This window comes from Pan troglodytes, chromosome 16 (assembly GCF_028858775.2).
Source record: "Pan troglodytes isolate AG18354 chromosome 16, NHGRI_mPanTro3-v2.0_pri, whole genome shotgun sequence".
In the NCBI taxonomy this organism is placed as follows: Eukaryota; Metazoa; Chordata; class Mammalia; order Primates; family Hominidae; genus Pan; species Pan troglodytes.
In genome coordinates, this window is record NC_072414.2 from 13,081,822 (window position 1) to 13,104,239 (window position 22,418).

General features: G+C 49.7%; 1 long non-coding RNA gene across 1 annotated transcript; it reads right to left on the reverse strand.

The window, feature by feature from the left end:
* Positions 1 to 11,440: 11,440 nt before the first annotated feature.
* Positions 11,441 to 21,573, reverse strand: LOC107968548 (uncharacterized). Its single transcript, XR_010151579.1, has 4 exons — positions 21,500 to 21,573; positions 20,425 to 20,584; positions 14,051 to 14,217; positions 11,441 to 11,765 (listed from the first exon to the last, which is right to left on the reverse strand). It is a non-coding gene; the product is annotated as an uncharacterized LOC107968548 (long non-coding RNA).
* Positions 21,574 to 22,418: the final 845 nt, after the last annotated feature.

The window sequence follows — 22,418 nt, forward strand, 5'->3', positions numbered from 1 at the left end:
CACTCAATGCCAGCCCACAAAAGCAGCTGGGAGGGGTGTGGGAGCCCACCTCTTGCATCAGCATGACCTGGATGTGAGACGTGGAGTAAAAGGATATCATTTTGGAACTTTAAGGTTTAATGACTGCCCTATTGCATTTTGGACTTGCATGGGGCCTGTAGCCCGTTTGTTTTGGCCAATTTCTCTCATTTGGAATGGGTGCATTTACCCAATCAATGCCTGTACCCCCGTTGTATGTAGGAAGTAACTAACTTGCTTTTGATTTCACAGGCTCATAAGTGAAAGGGACTTGCCTTGTCTCAGATGAGACTTTGGACTTGGACTTTTGGGTTCATGCTGGAATAGTTAAGACTTTGGCAGACTGTTGGAAGTGCATGATTCTGTTTTGAAGTGTGAGGACATGAGATTTGGGAGGGGCCAGGGGTGAAATGATACAGTTTGGCTGTGTCCCCACTCAAATCTCATCTTGAATTGTAAGCTCATAATGCCCACATGTTGTGGGAGGGACCTGGTGGGAAGTAATTGAATCATGGGGGCAGTTTCCTCCATGCTGTTCTCATGATACTGAGTAAGTTCAAGACCAGCCTGGGCAACACAGGGAGACCTCGTCTCTACAAAAAATTAAAAAGTTAGCTAGGCATGGTGGTACACATCTGTGGTCCCAGCTACTTGGAGGCTGAGGCAGGAGGATCGCTTGAGCCCCAAGAGGTCAAGGCTGTAGTGAGCTGTGAACACACCATTGCACTCCAGCCTGGGTGACAGAGTGAAACCCTGTCTCAAAAAAAAAAAAAAAAAGAAAAGAAAAGAGGGAAACAAGAAGTTCAAAGGTAAAAGAAGGGGATGTGACTGTGGAAGCAGAGGACAGAGTGATGCGCTTTGGAGATAGAGAAGGAGCCATGAGCCAAGGACTGTAGGCAGCTTCTAGAAACTGGAAAAGACAAGGAAATAGATTCCCCTCTGAGCCTCCAGAAAGAACCAGCCCTAGCCAGGCGCGGTGGCTCACACCTGTAATCCCAGCACTTTGGGAGGCCAAGGCGGGAGGATCGCAAGGTCAGGAGATCGAGACCATCCTGGCTAACATGGTGAAACCCAGTCTCTACTAAAAATACAAAAAATTAGCCGGGTGTGGTGTTGGGCGTCCGTAGTCCCAGCTACTCTGGAGGCTGAGGCAGGAGAATCACTTGAACCCGGGAGGCTGAGCTTGCAGTGAGCGGAGGTCATGCCACTGCACTGCAGCCTGGGCGACAGAGTGAGACTCGGTCTTAAGAAAAAAAAAAAAGAAAAAGAACCAGCCCTGATGATACCTTGGTTTTAAACTCATGGAACTCATTTTGAACTTCTGGCCTCCAGAACTGTAAGAGAATAAATTTGTGTTGTTTTAAGCAACTAATTGTGTAGTAATTATTGTTACAGCAGCAACAGGAACTTACACTCCTACCCAGAAGACAGCATAAATCCCGTAAATTTTTCTTTCCCAGTTCCCTGGACAAAACAAGGAAGCTCGCAAGACTTCCTTGTTTGAAGTCTGTCCTCATAGAAAAATGTCAATCCCTACTTCAGTGTATGCTAAGATGCCAGCTGACTACTAGGAGATTCAATTCTCTTCATTAGAGTCCAACCCAGGCCACACCCCAAGGGCTGTAAGAAATTGGCACTGAAGTTTGTAAAACTCAATGGTTTTGGCCGGGCGCAGTGGCTCACACCTATAATCCCAGCACTTTGGGAGGCCAAGGCGGGTGGATCACTTGAGGTCAGGAGTCTAAGGCCAGCCTGATCAACATGGTGAAACCCCTTCTATACCAAAAATACAAATATTAGCTGGTGGTGGGTGCCTGTAATCCCAGCTACTGGGGAGGCTGAGGCAGGAGAATCACTTGAACCCGGGAGGCAGAGGTTGCAGTGAGCTGAGATCGCACCACTGCACTCCAGCCTGGGTGACAAAGTGAGACTCCATCTCAAAAAAAAAAAAAAAAAGGCAGAAAGACCACCAGCAAACAGTTAATAAGCACCAACTGCATACATGGTACCCATCTGGAGCTGGAAATCCAAAGTGACAAACTTAATCAGCCTCAGCCCTGACTCCTGCTCTCAAGGAGCTGAGAATTTAATTAAGCCTCTGGTCTATGTGTATTGGCATGGCCAGCTTCCACAGGAACACACAGGGGGGCTTTACTGTGTCTTACACCAGTGGTCGTTCTGATGGTTCTGTGCCAGCCTCCTAGTGAAGAGCCATCCCTGGGTAAGAGAAAAGAAGCAGGCATGCCAAGACTCAAATATGTGCAAGGAATCATACATACGACACGTGGACCAGCAGGTTAAAAAAGTGTTAACCCCCAAACCACTCTCAAACAAAGTCTTAAGCTGAAGCCAGCTTTCAGATATGTATTATTATATAGTAATACATGTTAATATATATTAATATGCAATTTGTACATATTAGCATCAATAGGAACACAGGACCTACATATGCACACACGCGTACTTACTAGAGCTGCTGTGGCTCAAATGCAAGGGCAAAATCCTCTGCTTCCTCAGGAATCCCCTAACGTGATGAGGATCACACAGCAAAGAAGACACAGGCTTCATCATCAAGCAGACCTGGACCTGTCCTTCTCGCTGTCTACACTGGGCAAGTGGCTTCTCTAAACCTCAGTTTCTTCATCTGTAAAAGGGGAAGAATGTTCTACTGGCAAGATTGTTGTGAGGGCCAAGGGAAATGAGGACATGAAACCCCAGCCACCAGCAGGTCTCAACAGGCATCAGCATCCGGGACACCAGCCACAGCTGTGAGGCTTCGGGAACCTGGTCCACTTGACCCTCCTCACCAGAGTCACCATCCAGACCCAGCCTTGACCCACAGCCGCTCTGGAGGGAACGGGGCAGTGGGATTTGGGATCGGGAGAACTTGGTTCAAGTCCTAGCCCTGCTGGTATCTGCTGGCTTCCCCCAGGGCCTGATTTCCCCCTCGGCCAGGTAAGGATAATGAGCTATTGATTTTAAAGCATGTCACCAGGGGTAAATGAGGCATGAAAGTGCTTTGTCCCCTGGCACTTCTGCCCTTCCTGTTTTCGGTGCCAAAACCCTTAGCCTGGCCAGGCTTGGTGAGAGGCACCGTGAGGCTGCCAGCCTGAGCCCTAGCTCTGTCCCTGGCTGGCGGGCTGTTCTGCCCCAGTTGTTTCACCTGCAAATGATAACAGCCAGCACCAGCTTCGCTCATGATGGAAGCCCCGGTGTTAAGCCCCTGCCTCCCCCTCCACTTGGCCGGCTCCAGGCAAGGCGGCCACTGTGGCGGTGACTGTCAGAATTGCTCTCTTACAAGGTGCTGCTTGCACCAAACTCAGGTGGGGGTGTCCGTGTTGCAAACACAAGCACACGCACTACACACACATACACAGCACATGCCACACACATGCACACACCACACACACCACACATACCACAGGCATACATATACACACCACATAGCATATACAACACACACACACTCCACACACACCACATGCTACACACAAATACACCACACCCTGCACACATACACAGCACATGCCACATGTATGCACACCACACACCACACATACCACAAACATATATAAACACACATCACACACAGCATATGCCACACACATACCACACATATACATATACACACCACACATAACACACATACCACACAGATACATAAACACATACATCACACACATACAAAGCACATGCCACACACATACCACACATAAACACATACACCACACATACACAGCACATGCCACACACATATACACACCACATAGCATATGTGTGTGGCATGTGGCATGTGTGAAATCTGTGTGTGTTGTGTGTGCTATGTGGTGTGTATATGTGTGTGTGGTGTGTATGTGGCATGTGGTGTGTGTGAAATGTGTGTGTGTTGTATGTGCTATGTGGTGTGTATATGTGTGTGGCACATACTGGGAATTGAGATGATTTGTGGCTTTTTATATTGTTTTTTACTGAGGTATAAGCTGTTCATAAGGAACATGTATTGCATCATAATCAGACAAAACAACAGTCATTTACATGTTTTTAAAAATCCTGTATTTGCTTGAAAATACTCCAGAAAGAACATGTGTGTATGTCGGGGGTGGCGTGACAGAAATGGATGGAATAAGAGTTGCAAAATGTCATCTTTGCTGAAGCTGGCCAAAGGGGACTATGAGAAATCACCATATGATTCTCTTGACTTTTGAGTATGTTTGCACATTTCACAAGAAAAGGTGAAAACAAACAAATGAATAAAACCAAGGTCAGCAGTGAGTTCATCCTTGGCTTTTAGAGGATATCACAATTGCAGTGCAATAAACAGAAATATGAGAAACAAATATACAACAGAAATAAGGCTGCAAAACTTAACGCTAAGAACCCAGGAGCCATCAGCTGTGCGACCTCAGGTCAATAAGAGCCTTATGAAGCCTCAGGTCCGTCATCTGTAAAACGGGAGGAAACCCTTGTTGCATGGCAGGCTTGTGGTTCAGACTGAAAATTCTAATTACTACTGTGGCTGCTGTTGTTCAATCTATAGGCCCTGGAAGTCTGGAAGCAAGAACTCCACACCCCAACAGTGGTTTCAAACTTTGATGTGCACTGAGATGACCAGGGTTACTAGCAAAAATGCAGAGTCCTGGCCAGGCACAGTGGCTCGTACCTGTAATCCCAGCACTTAGGGAGGCCGAGGCCAGTGTATGGCTTGAGGTCAGGAGTTGGAGACCAGCCTGGCCAACATGATGAAACCCCATCTCTACTAAAAATATAGAAAATTAGTCAGGCATGGTGATGTGTGCCTGTAATACCAGCTACTCAAGAGGCCGAGGCAGGAGAATCGCTTGAACCAGGAGGTGGAGGTTTCAGAGAGCTGAGATCGCGCCACTGCCTGGGTGACAGAGTGAGACCCTGTCTCAAAAAAAATGCGGATTCCAAGGTCCTACCCCTAGGGATCCTGACTCCATACGTGGGGTCAGGCCTAGGACCCTCCACTTTAAATAAGACCCCAGGCCATTCCCACTGGGGAATTGCTGCATCTAGCCCCACACCAAAGACACCCGGGTAAGCAGGTCTGCCATGGACAAAAACGCCTCGCCGTGCAGAAACCGGGGCTGGACGTTGTTCGGGGCTGATTGCCCATTTATGACTCTAGGTGGACTTTGTCTGCAGTCATGGCTGGAAAAGCTGGCAAGCAACAGACACCTTTGCAAAAATAGCAAATAAACAATATGTCACATTTGTGGTTTCCTCCTGGGAGGCGCAGAGTCTATAGGCAATTGACTTAGGGCAGAATCCAATTCCAACATGAACTAACTGTGTGGCACGGGCCGAAGCCCTTGACCATTCAGTATCTGCATGATGGGAATTTTGATAGTAGTATCAGAAACAGCCCCATGGGGTTTTGTCAATTACACGAGGCTGTCAGGAACCGAGGCCGGGAGCCAGGACCCCATCAGGAAGTTTAGGGATCCACTGGATTTATGGCCTCCATGCTCAGGGTGTCAGGTCCCAAACCTTCTCAATCACAGGAAAGCAGGACTCAGGCCAAGGGAAGGAAGCGCATGTCGCAGCTGGAGACCACACATACCTTGGCAGCACCCCAGGGAAAGAAAATTCCCTGCTGCACCAGGCTTCTCTGTGCACTTCCAGCCCCGATCACTTAAGGAACCCCTGTCCCACTCTGAGTCTTCTTCTGAGGCCTCTGTTTGTGTTGTCCTGCTCCTGTCCTGGCCTCCAGATCCCTCCTCTCGTAGGGTCCTAGGTCTGAAGGAAAAGCAAGATGGCAGTCTGGGGGAAGAGCATGTGCTTGGGGTCCCCGTGGCCCATTTCTGGGCTTGGCCTGGTCACCTGCTGCAATCACTATCACTCATTCAGACCTAAGCAGTAATGCCAGGCGGGTCATGTCCTCCTTGTAAAATTGTTTGTTTGGAGAATTTGTGGTGAACTCCAAATCCCTCTCTCTCTCTCAAAATTAATACTGTTAGAGTCATTTGTGCTTGACTGCAGCCCTATGGAAGGGACAGCCCCACTTCTCCCCTTGCCTCTTTGTGGTTATTTGTAGGGCAGTCACAGGAAACCAGTACAATGGCATTTCCCCCTAAACATGAGTGTGGCTCTCAGCGCAATCCAGTTCACAACAAATAGTCCTTCCTTGACCTATAGGACCAGGCCTCAGGAAGGGCTCGGGGGCCTCAGAGGCAAATGACACCCAGCCCTTCAACCCTGCACAACCACAGACCTCACACCCAGTGGTAACCAATTTGGCTGAACAGCACCCTACACTGTGGGCTCCCCGTGGTGCTGGGCCCCCTCACAAGGAGGCAGGGCCCACCCTCCTGATCTAGCCTGAGCCCCTGAGTCCTCTCCCAGCCTCCTCCCAGCGATCTCAGCCACTCCAGCAAGGCATGAGGCTGGTGTCCTTCAGCTGCCTCCCTCTCCAGAGGAGGAGAGGCGGCAGATGTTGAGGCAGAGGTGGAGAAAAGCTCCTGGCACGCTTGCAGCCAGGGTCACCTTGTGCACGGGCAGAGTCAGGGAAGGGTGAGACAGTAGGTGCCCTGTGTGGAAAACCAGAATCTCGGGGCCAGGACCCAGAGAATGCTGGAGGGCCCGGGAGGTCAGCGCCTGCCCTCTCCCCATGAGGGAGGCCCCCTCCCTCAGGCAGTCTGCCTACTTCAGAGTGGGGAGTCCAGGTTGTCAGTTCTGTAGGGTTGATGGACCTGGTCTCATTTGCCTCTGAGGCCCCCAAGCCCTTCCTGAGGCCTGGTTCTGTAGAGCAGGGATTTCATATTTGTTGTGAACTGGACTGAGCTGAGCCACACTGACTTCTTGGGGGAAATGACATTGTTTCGGTTTCCCTGGCTGCCCTACAAATAACCACAACACGTGTGAGTGCGGGAGGGGTGGGGGAATGGGGGGTGGGGGAGGGGTGGGGATGGAGTGGGGGAGGGGAGGGGGAGGTGTGGGGGGGGTGAAAACAGTAGCAACTTACCCTCTCACAGTTCCGGAGGCCAGGAGTCCAAAGTCAAGGTGTGGGCAGGGCTGTTCCCCCTGGAGGCTCTAGGGGAGGGTCCTCCCTGTCTCTTGCAGCCTCTGGTAGGCCCAGGCACCCCTCGGCTCCAATCTCTGCCATCCTTGCACATAGTCTCCTTTCCCCCGAAGTCTCTATGTGTTCTTTTCTGTATCTTGTAAGGACAGTCTCATTGCATGTAGGGCTCACCATAATTCAGTGTGATTTTATCTTGACTCTTACCTTAATTATCTGCAAAGACTCTTTTTTCCAAATAAGGTCACATTCTGAGATTTGGGGTAGAGATAAACTTTGGGGGGACATGATTCAACCTACTAAGCCATTAAATCACAAAGAGCACGCAAGAAGGACCAAAAAGGCAGCGGGAAGTGGGGAGGACCTTGATCCAAGGACTTCCACAGCTCAGGCCTCCCTTGTTCCAGCCAGCAAGGACTTTCTTTCCATGAGCACCTTTGACTTCCACTGCTAGCCAGGATGACGGGTTCCTGGCTCTCTTCTACAGATGAGGAAACTGAGGCTCAGAGGCCTTTGAATGCATAGCCAAGTTCACACAGTCAGCCACAGCTGGGACTGGAGCTCACTTGCTACCAAAGCCTGGGAGTTTCACAGCCAGCTCGGCTGGATTGAAGAAGCCCCACCCCCACCCCCAATGAGGTTCCAAGATCTTTCTCCAAGGAGCTTGCTTTATCAATAAGAAATGAATCTTTTGTTTTTGAGACAGAGTCTTATGCTGTCACCCAGGCTGGAGTGCAGTGGTGGGATCCCCATTCACCGCAACCTCCCTTTCCCGGGCTCAGGCAATCCTTCCACTGCAGTCTCCCAAGTAACTGGGACTACAGGCACATGCCACCACATCTGGCTAATTTTTGTATTTTTTGTAGAGATGGGATTTCGCCATGTTGCCCAGGCTGGTCTCGAACTCCTGGGCTCAAGGGATCTACCCTTGGCCTTCCAAAGTACTGGGATTACAGATGTGAGCCTCTGAGCCCAGCCAAACTGTCTTGATGCTCACGTTATTTCACTACCTTAGATTATGAATTTTGGAATGTGGCCAGTTTCCTGGAATCATATTAAGAAGTGAGGTCCAGGACAACGACGATTAATTTAATTATGAATAGAAATCAGCCTAGACCTGGGAAATAAGATGAGGAGACCCAACTGTCCCCAGCCTTATCCTTGTGCCCATGTGGGAGGCCATCCTGACTCCATTTAGATTTTTGCTTCTTCCTACACTGACAAAGAACACTCGGGCGGCTCCAGAGAAATGTGCCCAAGGTGTGGAGGGGGCTGGGGGAGTGGAGAGCATTTTTTTCTGTTCCCAACCGTGCCTTTCTGCAATGTCTGTTCATACTTGAAGACCTAAGACTGGAGAATGTGGGGTTTGTTTGTTTTGGAGAGACTGGGGGGGAGGGGGGGTCTCACCATGTTGCCCAGGTTGGCCTTGAACTCTTGGCCTCAAGCGATCCTCCTGCCTCAGTCTACCCAGTAGCTGGAACCATAGGCGTGCCAGATTCGGCTGAAGAGTTTTGTCAGGAAGTTTTCAGCACCTTGGATCATATCCTGAAAAAGTTCATTCACTGATTCAACCAATCTCTACTGTGCACTGCCCAGAACCAGAGTGTGAGCTCCACGGGGTAAGGAGGGCGCCAGCTTTGCTCTCAGCTGCCCCCGGGCGCTTGGGACCTGGAACCGACGAATGAACAGACCCCGTTCTAGATCAACAGACATTCAAAGCAGCGCTCTAGGGGAAGGGCAGGGGAGGAATGAGCGTCCAGCCCCCGCGGCTCTGCTGCTTTGCCTGTGTGTAAGTGGTGGGATTTAAAGGTGGTTGGGTGCAGAGGCCCTTCCCCCACCTGCAATCCGGTGCCAATGCAAGTGCCAGGGGAGGGGTGCCGTTTCTGTTTACTTCCAGCCAGGTCAGCTCCCTTGCCCCCGCCCCTGTGTTTGCATTTTCTCGGTTTGGGGAGCTGGTGGAGTAGCCGCGGAAAGAAAGCGGATTTAAAGGCTCCATTTGGAGGAGGCTTTTGGAGAAAGCTTGCACCTCCCATCACACCCCCAGGGCAAGTCAGCCGCCTCAAAAGTGCCGGTGCCGGCCCTCTGTGAGCTGAACACCTTCGCACAAACCCCCGGGAGCGGTTATTATTACCCTCATTTTCCCGGGGAGGCGCCTGGGGCTCAGAGAGGCCAAGTGACTCACCCAAGGTCACACAGCTTAACAGTGGCCGACCCGGGATTGGAACCCGGGGCTCCGGACCCCGCGGCGGCCGTTTCTTGAAGATACCCACTACCTCCCTCTTACACCGCTCAGGAATAAAGCAGGAAGGCCGAACGCCCCGTTTTCGCCCAAAAACAATGCTCCACGTAAATTTGCGGGAACAAAAGCAACCAGAAATCCAGCCCGGGTTTTCCGCCTCTCCGCTCTCCGCGGACCAATCGCGTCCTGACGGCCGCCGAGAGACTAGAGGCGGTGGCTCCAATATGATCCACAGCCCCCCAGGGCGGCGTGGCCGCAGCACGGGCGAATGGGATTCGGGACCCGGCACAATCACGGGCCGAGGACGGGCCGCCTGAGCCAATCAGCTGGGGGGGGGGGGAAGGGTGGGCCCCGGCTGTCCGGAGAGGCGGCCACCCCGCCCACTTCTGCTGGTCCCGGCCGCCCGTCAGCCGCGAGCGCGACTATCACTCTGCTCCTCGGCCGGTGCCTGCGCCGCCGCCGCCGCCGCCGGGCCGCCGCCGCCGCCTGTCCGCCGCGCGGGAGCAGCAAGGACGGCAAGTCCCGGCAGGATCCCTCCGCGACTGCCGCCTTGCGTCCCTCCCCCTCCAGCGCCCGTTCCGCGGCCGCGGCCCTCATCGCTCCCCAGGCTGCGACGCCGCGCCCGCGGCCCGGGGTAACGGCCGGCCTGGGGCCCGCAGTGACAGACCCTGCGGCGCGGGGGGAGATGGGGGCGGCCGCCTTCCGGGCGACGACGACGACAACGACGAGGAGCAGCCGCCGTCGCTGCCGCTCACCGGCCGCTGCTGGGCACGGGCATGGGCTCGGGAAGGCGCCTCCCCGTGAGCGGCGGGCCCAAGGCAGCTCGTCGCCCCCTGCCGCCGCGGGTCCCCCCACGGCGCCCCGCGCGCGCCCGCCCGCCGGCCTCTGACGGGAGCCTTGCCCGGCCCCGGTCCCCGCCCCGGCGCCCGCCCGGGCCCGGACCCGACCCCGGCCCGCGCGCCCCCGGTCCCGGCGCGCCGCGGCCCCCGGCCTCCCCCGCGCGGGCCCCGGGTCGCGGCGCGGCGCGGGCGGCAGCGTGGTGGAGAAGCGCTGCCCGCTGCAGAGGGACGGCGTGTACCGCTGGTTCTCGGAGCTGCCGTCGCCTCAGCGCATGGAGTTCCTATGTGGCCTGCTGGACCTGTGCATGCCGCTCGAGCTCCGCTTCTTCGGCTCGTGCCTGGAGGACCTGGCCCGCAAAGACTACCACTCGCTGCGCGACTCGGAGATCAAGGCCAACAACCCGGCCGACCTGGGCAGCCTCACCAACCTGACGGACGAGGTGGTGCGCAGCAAGCTGCTGGTGTCGCTGGCGCTGCTGGGCTCGGAGCAGAGCGAGGCGGCGGGCGTGCTCTACCGCAAGCTCACGCACGTGACTCCATCATCCACAACTACGGGCTGCAGCTCAACGAGGGCCGCACGGGCGATGAGTTCCTGCTGCCGTTCACCATGTCCTCCAACCACCGGGCCTTCAGCTTCCACCAGAAGCAGGTGCTGCGCCAGGAGCTCACGCAGATCCAGAGCAGCCTGAACGGCGGCGGGGGCCACCTGCCCGGCGTGCCACAAGGTGCGTGCCCGCCCCGAGTTCTGCTCTGTACCCCAACCCTGCATCCCCAACTCTGTACGCCAAGCCTCCAGCCTGCACCGCGAGCCCCCACCCAGGCCTCCAAGCCTGCGCCGCGACCCCCCCACCCACGCCTCCAGCCTGCACCACGAGCCCCCAGCCCGTGTCCCAAGCCCCATCCTAAGCCTCTGTGTCGCACCCCAAATGTGTGCCCCACCTCTCCAAGCCTCCACCGTACATCCCAAGTCCCCACCCCGTGTCCCAAGCCCCCATCCTAAGCCCGCACTCCTCACCCTAAGTCTGCACTTCAAGCCCCAAGACCGCACCGCGGCCCTGAGCCCACACCCTCAGTCTCCTCTGCGTGCCCCAAAGCCTCCAGATCTCCGCCTCGCGCCCCTTGGGCAGGAGCGGCTGCAGGGGCCCTGGGTCCGAGGATCCGCGGGAGCGGTGTGGGAGACGTCCGCGGTCAGATCTCACAGTCCCAAGTGCCCTCCTTTCACTTAGCCGGCTGCAAACGCGATAAGGCCTTTGTCCCGTTAATGAGACCCTTGGGTGACAGATAACACACATTGCGGCGCCTTGGTTTCCCCAAATCTGGTATTTATTACTAGAAAAGGAAGGAGCCGTGGCCATGCCAGAAGCCGCCGGTGAGGTGAACATGGCAAGGCGCTGGGCTTCGCCTTCTGAGCCGCTCACTCCATACAGGTGGAGGCCCTGCTTGGGGCGTGTGTCGCTGGGGGCCTGCGCGCGGGAGGTGGCTGTCCGTGTGAGCTGATTTATGGACACGTGCATGCTGTATGATGTACGCGTGTGTCGCATGTGGGCATGTATGTGTGCACACGTGTGTATTTATGAATGTGCACATGCCTGTGAGCGTTGTGTGTGATCGTTTTTAAGAGCCGGGCTACCTGTAACAGACAGAAAAAGACTCCCAGAGCCTTAAATGCCCATGAAACCTATTTATTGGCGACCCTTAGAAACAAAACCCAGGCTGACGTTTGAGTAGGAGGGCACTGGTGCCTTAAAGAATGTTAGGTTAGGTTAAAGATCTCCCGTCTCCAAATTGAACCGGAAGGGCATCCTGGCCATCCACTTAGCCATGTGAACTTTTGTCTAAGTGTTTCAGAACTGAAAACGCAAAGTGTTTGGGGCTCCAGCTATTTTGAACAGGCCCCTGCAATCCAGTGCCAAAATTTTGCTGCCGGAAGAGATTACTTTGACCTGGTGTGATGTGTATTTAGATTACAAACTGATTATTTTTTTGGAAGGGAATAGGTTGCAGTCGGGACCAGTCTTGCTGAGTGCCTCTTTGCAGTGTCTTTAAGCTCTTTGAAGTTAAAACTTTGATAAGACTTTGCTTTTATGAGTGGCTGAGAACACCGTCTGGTTTGCTAGGTTTTTTTGTGTGTGTGTTTTTAAAGCTGTCTTTCAATCCTAGGTTGTGGCTTTTCTTTTTAATGTCTTCCTCTAAGAAGTGGTTGTGGTACATACATTGGTTTTTTTGTGTATGACATTTATCTCCAAGACTATAGTTTTCTTTTCAAGTTCAGCTCCCACCCTACATTTCAGGCTGTGTGCTGCGCAGAGGGTCCTAGGAAATGTAGTTGTTTCTAGTAATCTATGTAAGCCTTGACATGCCAGCAAATTGTCGCCTATTCATGGAATCTCAGTCATTTATGGTCAGTTTCATGTGCTGTTTGTTACTCCTTTGTGTAGATTCCACCCACTAATAATTTCTATGGCTGTTGGTACAGTAAAGTCATCTCTTTAAGGGGATTCTTAATGTGTGAGCACGGGTGCATCACTTTATGCAGACAGTGGTGATTATTATTTTGGTTGGGCAGTGAGCTAAACCTGGAACAAAAATGTCTTTTATAGGAGAGCCTTTCTGTCAAGCAGAAATCCCTTTGACGAGATGAAGGAGCTAATCTATTCGTCTCAGCTCACCCCTGCACCGCCCCCCCTCCCCCCCAGCCCCAAGGCCATGGGCACTGAATTTACCAGCCGTGCAACCTTGGCCAGGATCCTTCTACCTCTCAGTGTTGTCTCTATTGCAGTGGAGGGGATGTAACCTACCTCACAGGCTTGTGTTGAGGATTACATAGGTAACATACGTGAGCTTCCAGCAGAGGTGCAGTAAATGCTGCTTTCTCCTTTATGGCCTCTCCGGCTTTTAACATTTATTTTTATAGAGGTATGCTAACTTAAAGCAAGGCATGTTTTATAGATTGAATTATTTACATCTTGGCTATGAGCGTTTATGTGTTCTAAATTGGTTTTTGAATAGTTACTTGGAGCTGACAATTTTTTTGTTTCATCTTTGGAAAACTGGAAGATTCTGTGACCCTTAATGAGAGGATTATTATAAGGAGTAACCTTGGGCTGTCATTTCCGTATTTCAAAACAACCGTGGATTCTAGTTTTCCCTACATCCCTAGTGTCACTGCTAAGCTAATTTCAGCCCCATTCATTTAACTTTCGTTTCTGTTGCTGCCTCAAAGCTAAGGCTGACGTTGATGAACCCTTTATTGCTTGGAGCAGGCAACTCAGATGAAATCTAGCATTTAAGTATTTTGCTTTCTTAGTTTCTAAATATTCCTGAAAAAGCAGCCCCATTAAAGCTGTCTGCATTCTTTTGTAAGCCTGTTGTATTTTGTTTTGAACTCTTTGAGCTTAGAGATTTTGTGTTTTTCTTTTAGAGATACAAATGTTAATTGCTTTTTAAATTCTTTATCCAATTTGAATTTTTATTTCTTGGCCTGGCAAGGTGGCTTACGCCTGTAGTCCCAGAAGTTTGGGAGGCCAAGATGGGCAGATCGCTTGAGCCCAGGAGTTCAACACCAGCCTGGGCAACACAGCAAAACCCTGTCTCTACAAAAAATACAAAAATTAGCCAGGAGTGGTGGCACACACTTGTAGTCCCTGCTACTTGGGAGGCTGAGGTGGGATGATTACCTGATCCCAGGAGCTAGAAGCTGTAGGTGAGGTATGATCATGCCACTGCACTCCAGCCTGGGTAACAGAATGAGACCCTGTCTCAAACAAATTTTTTTAAAATTTATTTTAACTGTATTTTCCAAAATAGTCATTATTTGCAATTCCTTATCCAAACCCTGTGTTTTTATTTAAAAATTCTTATTATTCTGAGGACTTCTAGAGGTGTAAAAGTGGGGGGAGTATAAAGTAGACATACCTGTGTTTTACTTTCAGAAAGAAAAATGCTTCCAGTAGCCACACTGATGATAGGCTGAATTAGTTGTACTCTGCCTAGTGGCTGGTAATGCTGCTGCTTGCTGCTCCTGCAGTCGCCTGTTCCAGGGTGCCAACTGTGGGGGATAGTTGGCTTAGACTTTCCAATGCCTATTTTACGTAAATAAAAGACCATAGTTTTGGAAATAGTTAAATCCTTTGCAGTTTTTTCTTTTTGTCAGTGATAATAAATATGCTATGGTATGTGCACATGCTTATTCTTGTTTTAAAAATAACAGCTTTATTGAAAGAGAATTCATATACTATACATACTTCACCGTTTTAAAGTGAAGTCAGTGGTTTTTAGTATAGTCACATAGCTGTGCAAGCACGACCACTGCCACTGAATGTTTCCATCACCCCAAAAAGAAACCCAGTGCCTATTAGCAGTCGCTCCCCATTCCCCCTCCCCCCAACCCTTGACCACCCCTTTTTGTCTCTATGGGTGTCTTTTTTGGACGTAGCATGTAAGGGGACCACACACCGTGTGGCCCTTTGTGACTGGCTTCCTTCACTCTGTGTGGTGATATCAGGGCCCCTCCGTGCTGTGGGTGTGTCAGCACTTCCTCCTCTTTCGCGACCGAGTGGCGTTCCCGTGTGAAGAGGCCAAGTTGTGCTCACACGTTCTTCAGCGGGTGGACCTTGGGGTTGCTTCACATGCTTGCTCATAGACTTTTGTCTTCATGGTTAATAGGCTCTTTATCTTCATCCCCGTGCACTGTGCCTAACACTTAGAGCATCCTCTGTGGACGTGTCGGTGCAGGGCTGTCCTGAGGGCTCCTGTTCCACCTGGTAGATTGCTAGGTGCGGTGTGCAGAGCTGTGTAGGTGTGGCCTCAGCCAGCCTGGGGAGCCGCAGTTGGAGGTGGCAGGGAACTCTGTGCTGTCAGTACAGAGCCTCTGGGCTGGTGCATTTGGTCAGCGACAGGTATGGGGGAGCAGGGCCTGGTGGGCAGGGGCCTGAGCTCCAGCTGTGAGGGCCCTGCTGTTTGTGTTTCAGCATCCTCAGGGTATGGATAATGAACTGCTTCATGGGGCTGATTTTTTTAAGGGGGTACTAAAAAAATGATGTTTTAAAAGTTTTTGGTGCAGGGGTGTGGTGGGGGTGGTGGTCTTCCTTTAGGGATATGTTCTGTGGAACAGTTCTGGAACTCTCTGTGGCTTGCATTGTGAGTAACTGAGGGTAAACACTGTAGAAACTTCAGATAGACAAAAATACTGTGAATAAACCTGCTGAAAATGTCTGTCTAAAGATCAGCAACAGCTTTTGCTTTGTTGCTTTTTGTAAGCTGTTGAAAATCATTGCAGTTCAGAGGTGAAACATGGGATAGTTCATCTTCTGGTTATCAGGCAAAGTGGTTTCTCCCTTAGCCCTAAACTCTGGGCCTATTGCAGCCAAGAGTCATCTAGCATTTCATAAGAACGGACTCTCTCTGGAGCAGCTGTTGTCACTGTTGGTTAAAGGAATAGCTGTGACCTAAAAGCACTGTTTTGTCTCCATATTTAACACTCGTTCTCCTGGGCAGCTGGGAACCGCCTGGTCTATGAACTTGTCTGTGAACTAAGTCTTCTGGCTGTCTTTGTATACGTTGCTGTTTTGTTTTTTTTTTTTATTGCATTACAGGAGATACAGGAGATAATATTCTAACACATAGTGGATCTTTATTTTTATTTTTTGGCCAGCTGTTACAGGTCTAAAACACTGTGCTGTTTCATAGTACAGTACAGTACATGATACGGGAATTGAGTCATGTGCTGCTTAAGGACACAGATACGTTCTGAGAAAAGCGTCCTCAGCTGATCTTGTTGTGTGAGTACCGCAGAGTGCACTTGCACAGACCTGGGTGGCAGAACCCGCTACACCTCTGGGCCACATTGTAGAGCCTGTTGCTCCTCGGCTATAAACCTGTACAGCGTGTTACTATACTGAATACCGTAGGCAGTTGTAACCCAGTGGTATTTGTGTATCTAAACACAGAATAGGTACAGTAAAAATGCATTATTAGAATCTTAGAGGATCCCTGGTCCTTGTGGTCTGTCAGTGGTGGAAGCATCCTTATGCAGTGCGTGACCGTGCTGGGATGCAGTTCTGATTGCTTTCTTGGTGGTAGTATTTTTGTTGATGCCATGATGGAGCTGCAGTAGCACTGCCATCTACTGTGTAATGGCTTGGATTATGTGGTACTTTAATTACTGTCCTTTGCCCTCACATTAAATGAAGGCCATTTACTTTGATATGAGCTAGTTCACACTTGCCTCATTTAGTTGAACACACATTTGAGTTTTGCTGTTTTCTACTGTGTTCTGGAGCACAGTTGTAGAAACTGGAAATTCTGTGTCATATTTGGGTATGATGAGTAATATGATGGTATCATTTGTTCAAGTGCGAAGATTATTGGAGATAAGCATCTGCGTTAGTCTTGTCACTGCAGGTGAAGCTTACCGTTTACTTAGGCTTTAGTTTACCCATTTTCTCTTTAGTCCTGTAAACTTCATCTACCTTTTGGATTAACATGCTTTTCCAAGAAATCTACATGAGTCTTAAAACTTCAGAGTCCAACTAGTAGAATAGAATAGTAAGAGGTACTTGCGCTGGGGCATCTTTTTTTGTTGAATTGATGACGAAGAAATTTTTGTTATGCTAGGAAAACTTTCTACTTTAGTATTCTCCCCCGCCCCCCACCTTAGAGGGATTAGATTTTAGAAAAAGATCCTTCTTTTTTTTTTTGAAAAACTGCCAGTTGGAACAGTAGTTATCTTGTTAGTTTAAGTAAGAAGTGTAGCTGCAAGTTACCTAATTAAGGTACATTATTGAAGGGCTTTTGGTTTTGGACTTCAGTCTTAACATACTCAGTTTAGAAATTAGTTTTAGCAAGGTAATTTTTTTCTGCAGTCTCTGTAGATGTTTTTATTGTAGAGAGACCTGACACATTGTAGAAACATTTCCTGTCAAAGGTAAAAAGAGATCATCCAGAACGAACAAAATAGGTTAATTCTTAGCAGTTTCTGTTTTGTTCTGGGTTAAAAGACCTGAAGCTACTTAAAGTGAGAAGACAGAAGCAAGACAGAGTTGCTCTTCTAGCAGCCGTGTGTCATGTCTGATCAGGGCATGATTAAGCAGGACAGGATTTCACATGCCGGCCACAAAACCCTGGACCTGGCCGCTCACCCTGAGAGGGGCACTGTGGAACCCGCCCGCCATTCACTACCCAGCTTGCCAGTGGGGCGGGTGCTTTGCAGGCTCACAGAAAAATCACTGGCCCTTGAAATGTCTTATCTGGGCCTGGACACCTCCTTAGTTTCTCTTGTGTTTCCTTTCTGTGTAAGGCTGGTCCCTCACCGCTGGTTTGGTCACAGCCCTCTGTTTCCTCAGGGTCACTGGTAGGTCAACGTTTGAACTTTGTGATTTCTGTCTCCCTCCTTCAGTCCAGTCTTTGACCTCTAGCCTCACCTGACCCATAAACCATGATGGTTCTCTGATTTGTATTTTCAACAAAACCCCGCCTTTAACACCACTCACCTCTACCAGCCAAGAAAACCTCGCCTTTAACACCACTCACCTCTACCAGCCAACAAAACCCCGCCTTTAACACCACTCACCTCTACCAGCCAACAAAACCCCGCCTTTAACACCACTCACCTCTACCAGTCAACAAAACCCCGGCTTTAACACCACTCATCTCTACCAGCCCCTCTTCTCTTGGTCGCTTCACCACCGAGGCCTCCCTGAGCAGCTAGCAGAAAAGGCCTTCCATCCCGCTGGGTGGTGCTGGTCCCAGCAAATAGGTTGCTGTGTGTCTTTCCAGACGTGTTTGTGCACATATATGTTCATACGTTCTTTCAAGAAACCATACACATGCTTAGATACACGTAAGATCTTACATACACGCTGTTCTTCATGCTGTAACATGGCCACGCTTTGTGAAGTCACTCCTGCTGTCTCTAGTTCCTCACTTTCAGTTATTCCTCAGCCTCCTGTGACCTGCCTTTGGCCTTGAACCTCTTTGACAAAAACAATTTTTACAGAAAAGTATTCAGCAGTCTCTTCAGTGAAGAAAGATTTTAAATCGGTAATGTAACCAGAGGTAGGAAATGGAAAAGTGCCAGAGGCTGCTGCATGGAAAGTCCCTTCTCCCACAGATGGCAGGGAAGGGCACCCAGGACGTTTTAAGGGTCAGGCAAGGTTCTCCTTTCCCTGGGTGTTGATAACTTTTATTTCACGTGTAAAAAACATGTTTCTTACCCTCTTCCCAGCCATCCAGTTCCCCTCTTTGCAGACAGCACACTTCCTCGTAGAACCTTCCAGATAAACCATATGTATTTACAAGTAGGTACCTGATGTCCCACTGCACACACAGGTGCCTCCTGGTCTTCTCTTGGCAGTCTTTCCAGATGAGGCTTCTCTGTCAGTCCATAAAGAGCTTGTTCAGTGGCACAAATGTGTTATTTAATCAGGCCCTGTTGATAACATTTTGTTCCATCGTATTACTACAAAGCAGTGCAGTGTCATTTACATATTATATACATATCACCTACATGTTACAGACAACAGATGGGACCTTTCACATTCAGGTAAGTGTACCTGTGAAGTAGAAATCTGGAAGTGGAGTTGGGTCAAACGGTCTGTGCTTTTGTAATTATTTTACCTGTTGCCAAGATCTGCTTTTAGAATTCCCACAGCCATGTACAAGGCCTGTAACCTTTAACGAGCCCAGCGAGTTAGCCACTTGCTGGTTGCAGCCATTCAGTTAGGTGGAGACTTACCCTGGTGTGGTGTAGTTTTATCTTAGGAGTGAGGTTGAATATTGTTTCAAGTAAACTATTTCATTGATATTTGGTGAGCTGTTTGTCTCCTTTGCTCATCTCTGTTGAGTTGTTGGTCTTTTCTTTTTTTAATTTTTACTTTATTTGAGACGGAGTCTCACTCTGTCACCCAGGCTGGAGTGCACTGGTGTGATCTCGGTTCACTGCAACCTTTGCCTCCCGGGTTCAAGCAATTCTCCTGCCTCAGCCACCCAAGTAGCTGGGATTACAGGCACGTGCCACCAAGCCTGGCTAATATATATATATATATATATATTTGTATTTTTAGTAGAGATGGGGTTTCACCATGTTGACCAGGCTGGTCTCAAGCTCCTGACTTCAAGGGATCCACCCACCTCGGCCTCCCAAAGTACTGGGATTCCAGGCGTGAGCCACCGCGCCTGGCTGGGTTCTTAGTTTTTAGAAACTCCATAAGTTTCAAGGAATTGTCTTTAGTAGGAATTGCATGTATTTGTTTTCTGGGTTTTTAATCTTGTCTTTTGACTTTGCCATGCAATTGTTTTCTTTTCTTTTTTTTTAAATGCTATATTTATCAGTCCTTTTTGGTGTGGCTTCTGGGTTTCGTGTCATAATTCATAATGTATAATGCGTTTCTCATCATACGTATTGTACATATGCATGTATTGTGCATACATAATACACATGATGCCCCGTACATTCTAAAGACAGCCCCCTGCAGTGTCGCCTGGTATGGAACTTGTGTCATTCTCTTTTTATATCAGACGGATCCATCTGGAATTGATTTGGTGTAAGGTACAAAGTTAGTTTTATATTTTCCAGATGACAGCCCATTTGTCCCAGTGCCATCTGTTAAATAGTCTCTGCTCTCCCTCCCACATCTATTTGGGTTCACTTCTGGACCCTGCGTTCTGCTTCATGGATGTCTCCATCCGGATGACCTCATGTTGGCCAGGTTCATTGGATACTCTTGGTTTTGTTTCTTACCTCTCGTTTGTTCTTGTGGGTTTCCTACACAGAGGAATCCCCAGGAAGGGTTTTTTTTGGGGGTTTTGTTTGGAATAAATATGGCTGTGAGGTGCCTGCCCTGGATGGTGGCTTCTGCAGCCTGGGTGTGCCGGGCCGGCTGGGATCTCGCTGCCTCCGCCAGTTCTGGCACTGCTGGTTTTCCTCTTCTCTGGACATTTGTTTTCAGTTTCTCCTCTGCTTTCCTGCACTTTTGATGATGTTATTCCTCAGACTTCTCTCCTTTTTCTTCTTTCTTTTTGCTTTATAATTCGTGACCTTTTCAGCTGTGGTTTTGCCAGTCTCACTGATGAGTCCAAAAAACCTAAAGGCTCAACCAGACCTCCAGCTGCCAGTTCCCAGTAGCTCAGTGTGGTAAAGGCGGGTTTCTGTCTTCCAACCTGCCATGGTTCCCATGTTTCCCCCAAAGTTTGCATCTTAGAAACTTAATCCCCAGTGCAGCAGTGTTGGGATGTGGGTAGGTCACGAGGGCTCTGCCACTGCCATTACAATGAGGTAATATCCTTGTCACCTGAGAGTGGTTTTTGTGAAGGCCGGTGTGGGGCTCCTCTTGCTGGCTTGCTCTCTGGCTCTCTCGCCCTTTCCCCTTCTGCCTTCCACCATGGGATGTCCCAGCAGGAAGGCCCTCAGCAGATGCAGGCTCTTACTGTTGGACTTTGCAGCCTCTAGAACTGTAAGAAATACATTTCTTTTCTTTATAAATTACCTGCTCTGTGGTATTCTGTTACAGGAACACAAAACAGACCAAGACACCAACCCTGACCTGCTCTGTCCTTCCCTTCTAATCCCCTCCAGCCAGAGGCTGAGGCCTGTCATAGAGATGCCCTTTTTTATCCCCTCCAGCTGGTTTATGACCAAGTCCTAAATATCTTTAGATTTGTCTCCAGTGACACCGTTACAGCCCCGGTTCAGTGTTCCCTCAGGGTTTCCCTTTCTTTCTCCCTGTACTTTCCTTTCTTCCTCTCCTTCCTTTCCCCTCCCACTTCCCCTTTCTCCCCCGTTTCTCTCCCTGCCACACTTGCCATGGTGGTCACATACATGGCACACTTCTCTGGATGCAGGCTTAGATTTGAGGCAGTATGCCAGGGAAGCAGGACGTAGATTAGAATAGTCTTCAGGAAACCAGCATGGCCCCAGCCTAGCCTAACTCCACTTTGCTTCTGATCAGAAATCCGTGTTAGAATGCAAGTCAGTTGATGTCATTGTTTAAAGTCTACAAGAAACAACTTCGTAGCTGCTCCATTTTATTTTCTAATTAAATAGTTTAGAAGCATTGGTACCTTAACTCTTTTTAGAAATAACACTAATGTGCCCAACTCTGATCGTGACCTAGGTCTAGCCTCATTAACATTCTAGTCTCCTGGCCTGGGTCTGCCCACTGTAACCCTTTTTGGTCTCCCTGGCCTGGGTCTGCTTCCATAACCCCCTCTGGTCTCACTGGCCCCCTCTTAGTCTCTAACATCAGTTCCCTTGTGTCACTGGAATGGTCCTGGTCAAATGCATGCAGGAGCCTCATTTCTGGCTTATGGGTCTTAGCATGATGTGCCATGGCCTTTGTGATCTGCCCCCTGCCTGTCCGTACACACCTCTGTCTGTGGGCGCAGTTCCTCCTACTCACTGTGTTTTCTCTCTCCTGTGTCCTTGGAGAGGCTGTTCTCTCAGACTGGACACTGGTTACCTGTGATACCCCCATCCCCATTATTGGTTCATAGATACCAGTCATTTTGTTGTTGCATCCTTATCCTAGACCTTACGTGCTGTGTTCTATTTCTGCCCAAGACTTTGACTTTGGCAGAGACTGACTTTTTAAATCACTAGAGCCTAGCAGTTCCTACCACCTACTAGGGGCTCACCTGTAGAGCATCCGTTAAACCTAGGGGCAGGAGGTGTTGGGTGGATGAAAAGCCGTCATAGTACAAGTGCTTTTTTCCCTTTTGGTTTTTCTTTTCAATGGCCACAGTAGTACTCCTGTTACCAACTCATACTTTTTATCTTTTTAATTTTTGCCTTTATCCATTGACTACCTCTCATGTATTATGTAGCTGTAGATTCTAGTGAAGTTTAACTTGAATTTTAACATCTGTATTCTACTTTCTTATTTTTATTTATTTATTTTTTTGAAACACTGTCTCGCTCTGTCGCCCAGGCTGGAGTGCAATGGCGCGATCTCGGCTCACTGCAAGCTCCGCCTCCCGGGTTCACACCATTCTCCTGCCTCAGCCTCCTGAGTAGCTGAGACTACATGTGCCTGCCACCACGCCAGGCTAATTTTTTGTATTTTTAGTAGAGACAAGGTTTCACTGTATTAGCCAGGATGGTCTCGATCTCCTGACCTTGTGATCCGCCTGCCTCAGCCTCCCAAAGCGCTGGGATTACAGGCTTGAGCCACCGTGCCTGGCCCTACTTTCTTATTTTTAACTTATATTTTTCAAAAGCTGGCATGCAAGGCCAGGTGTGCACTGGCTCACACCTGTAACCCCAGCACTTTGGGAGGCCAAGGCAGGT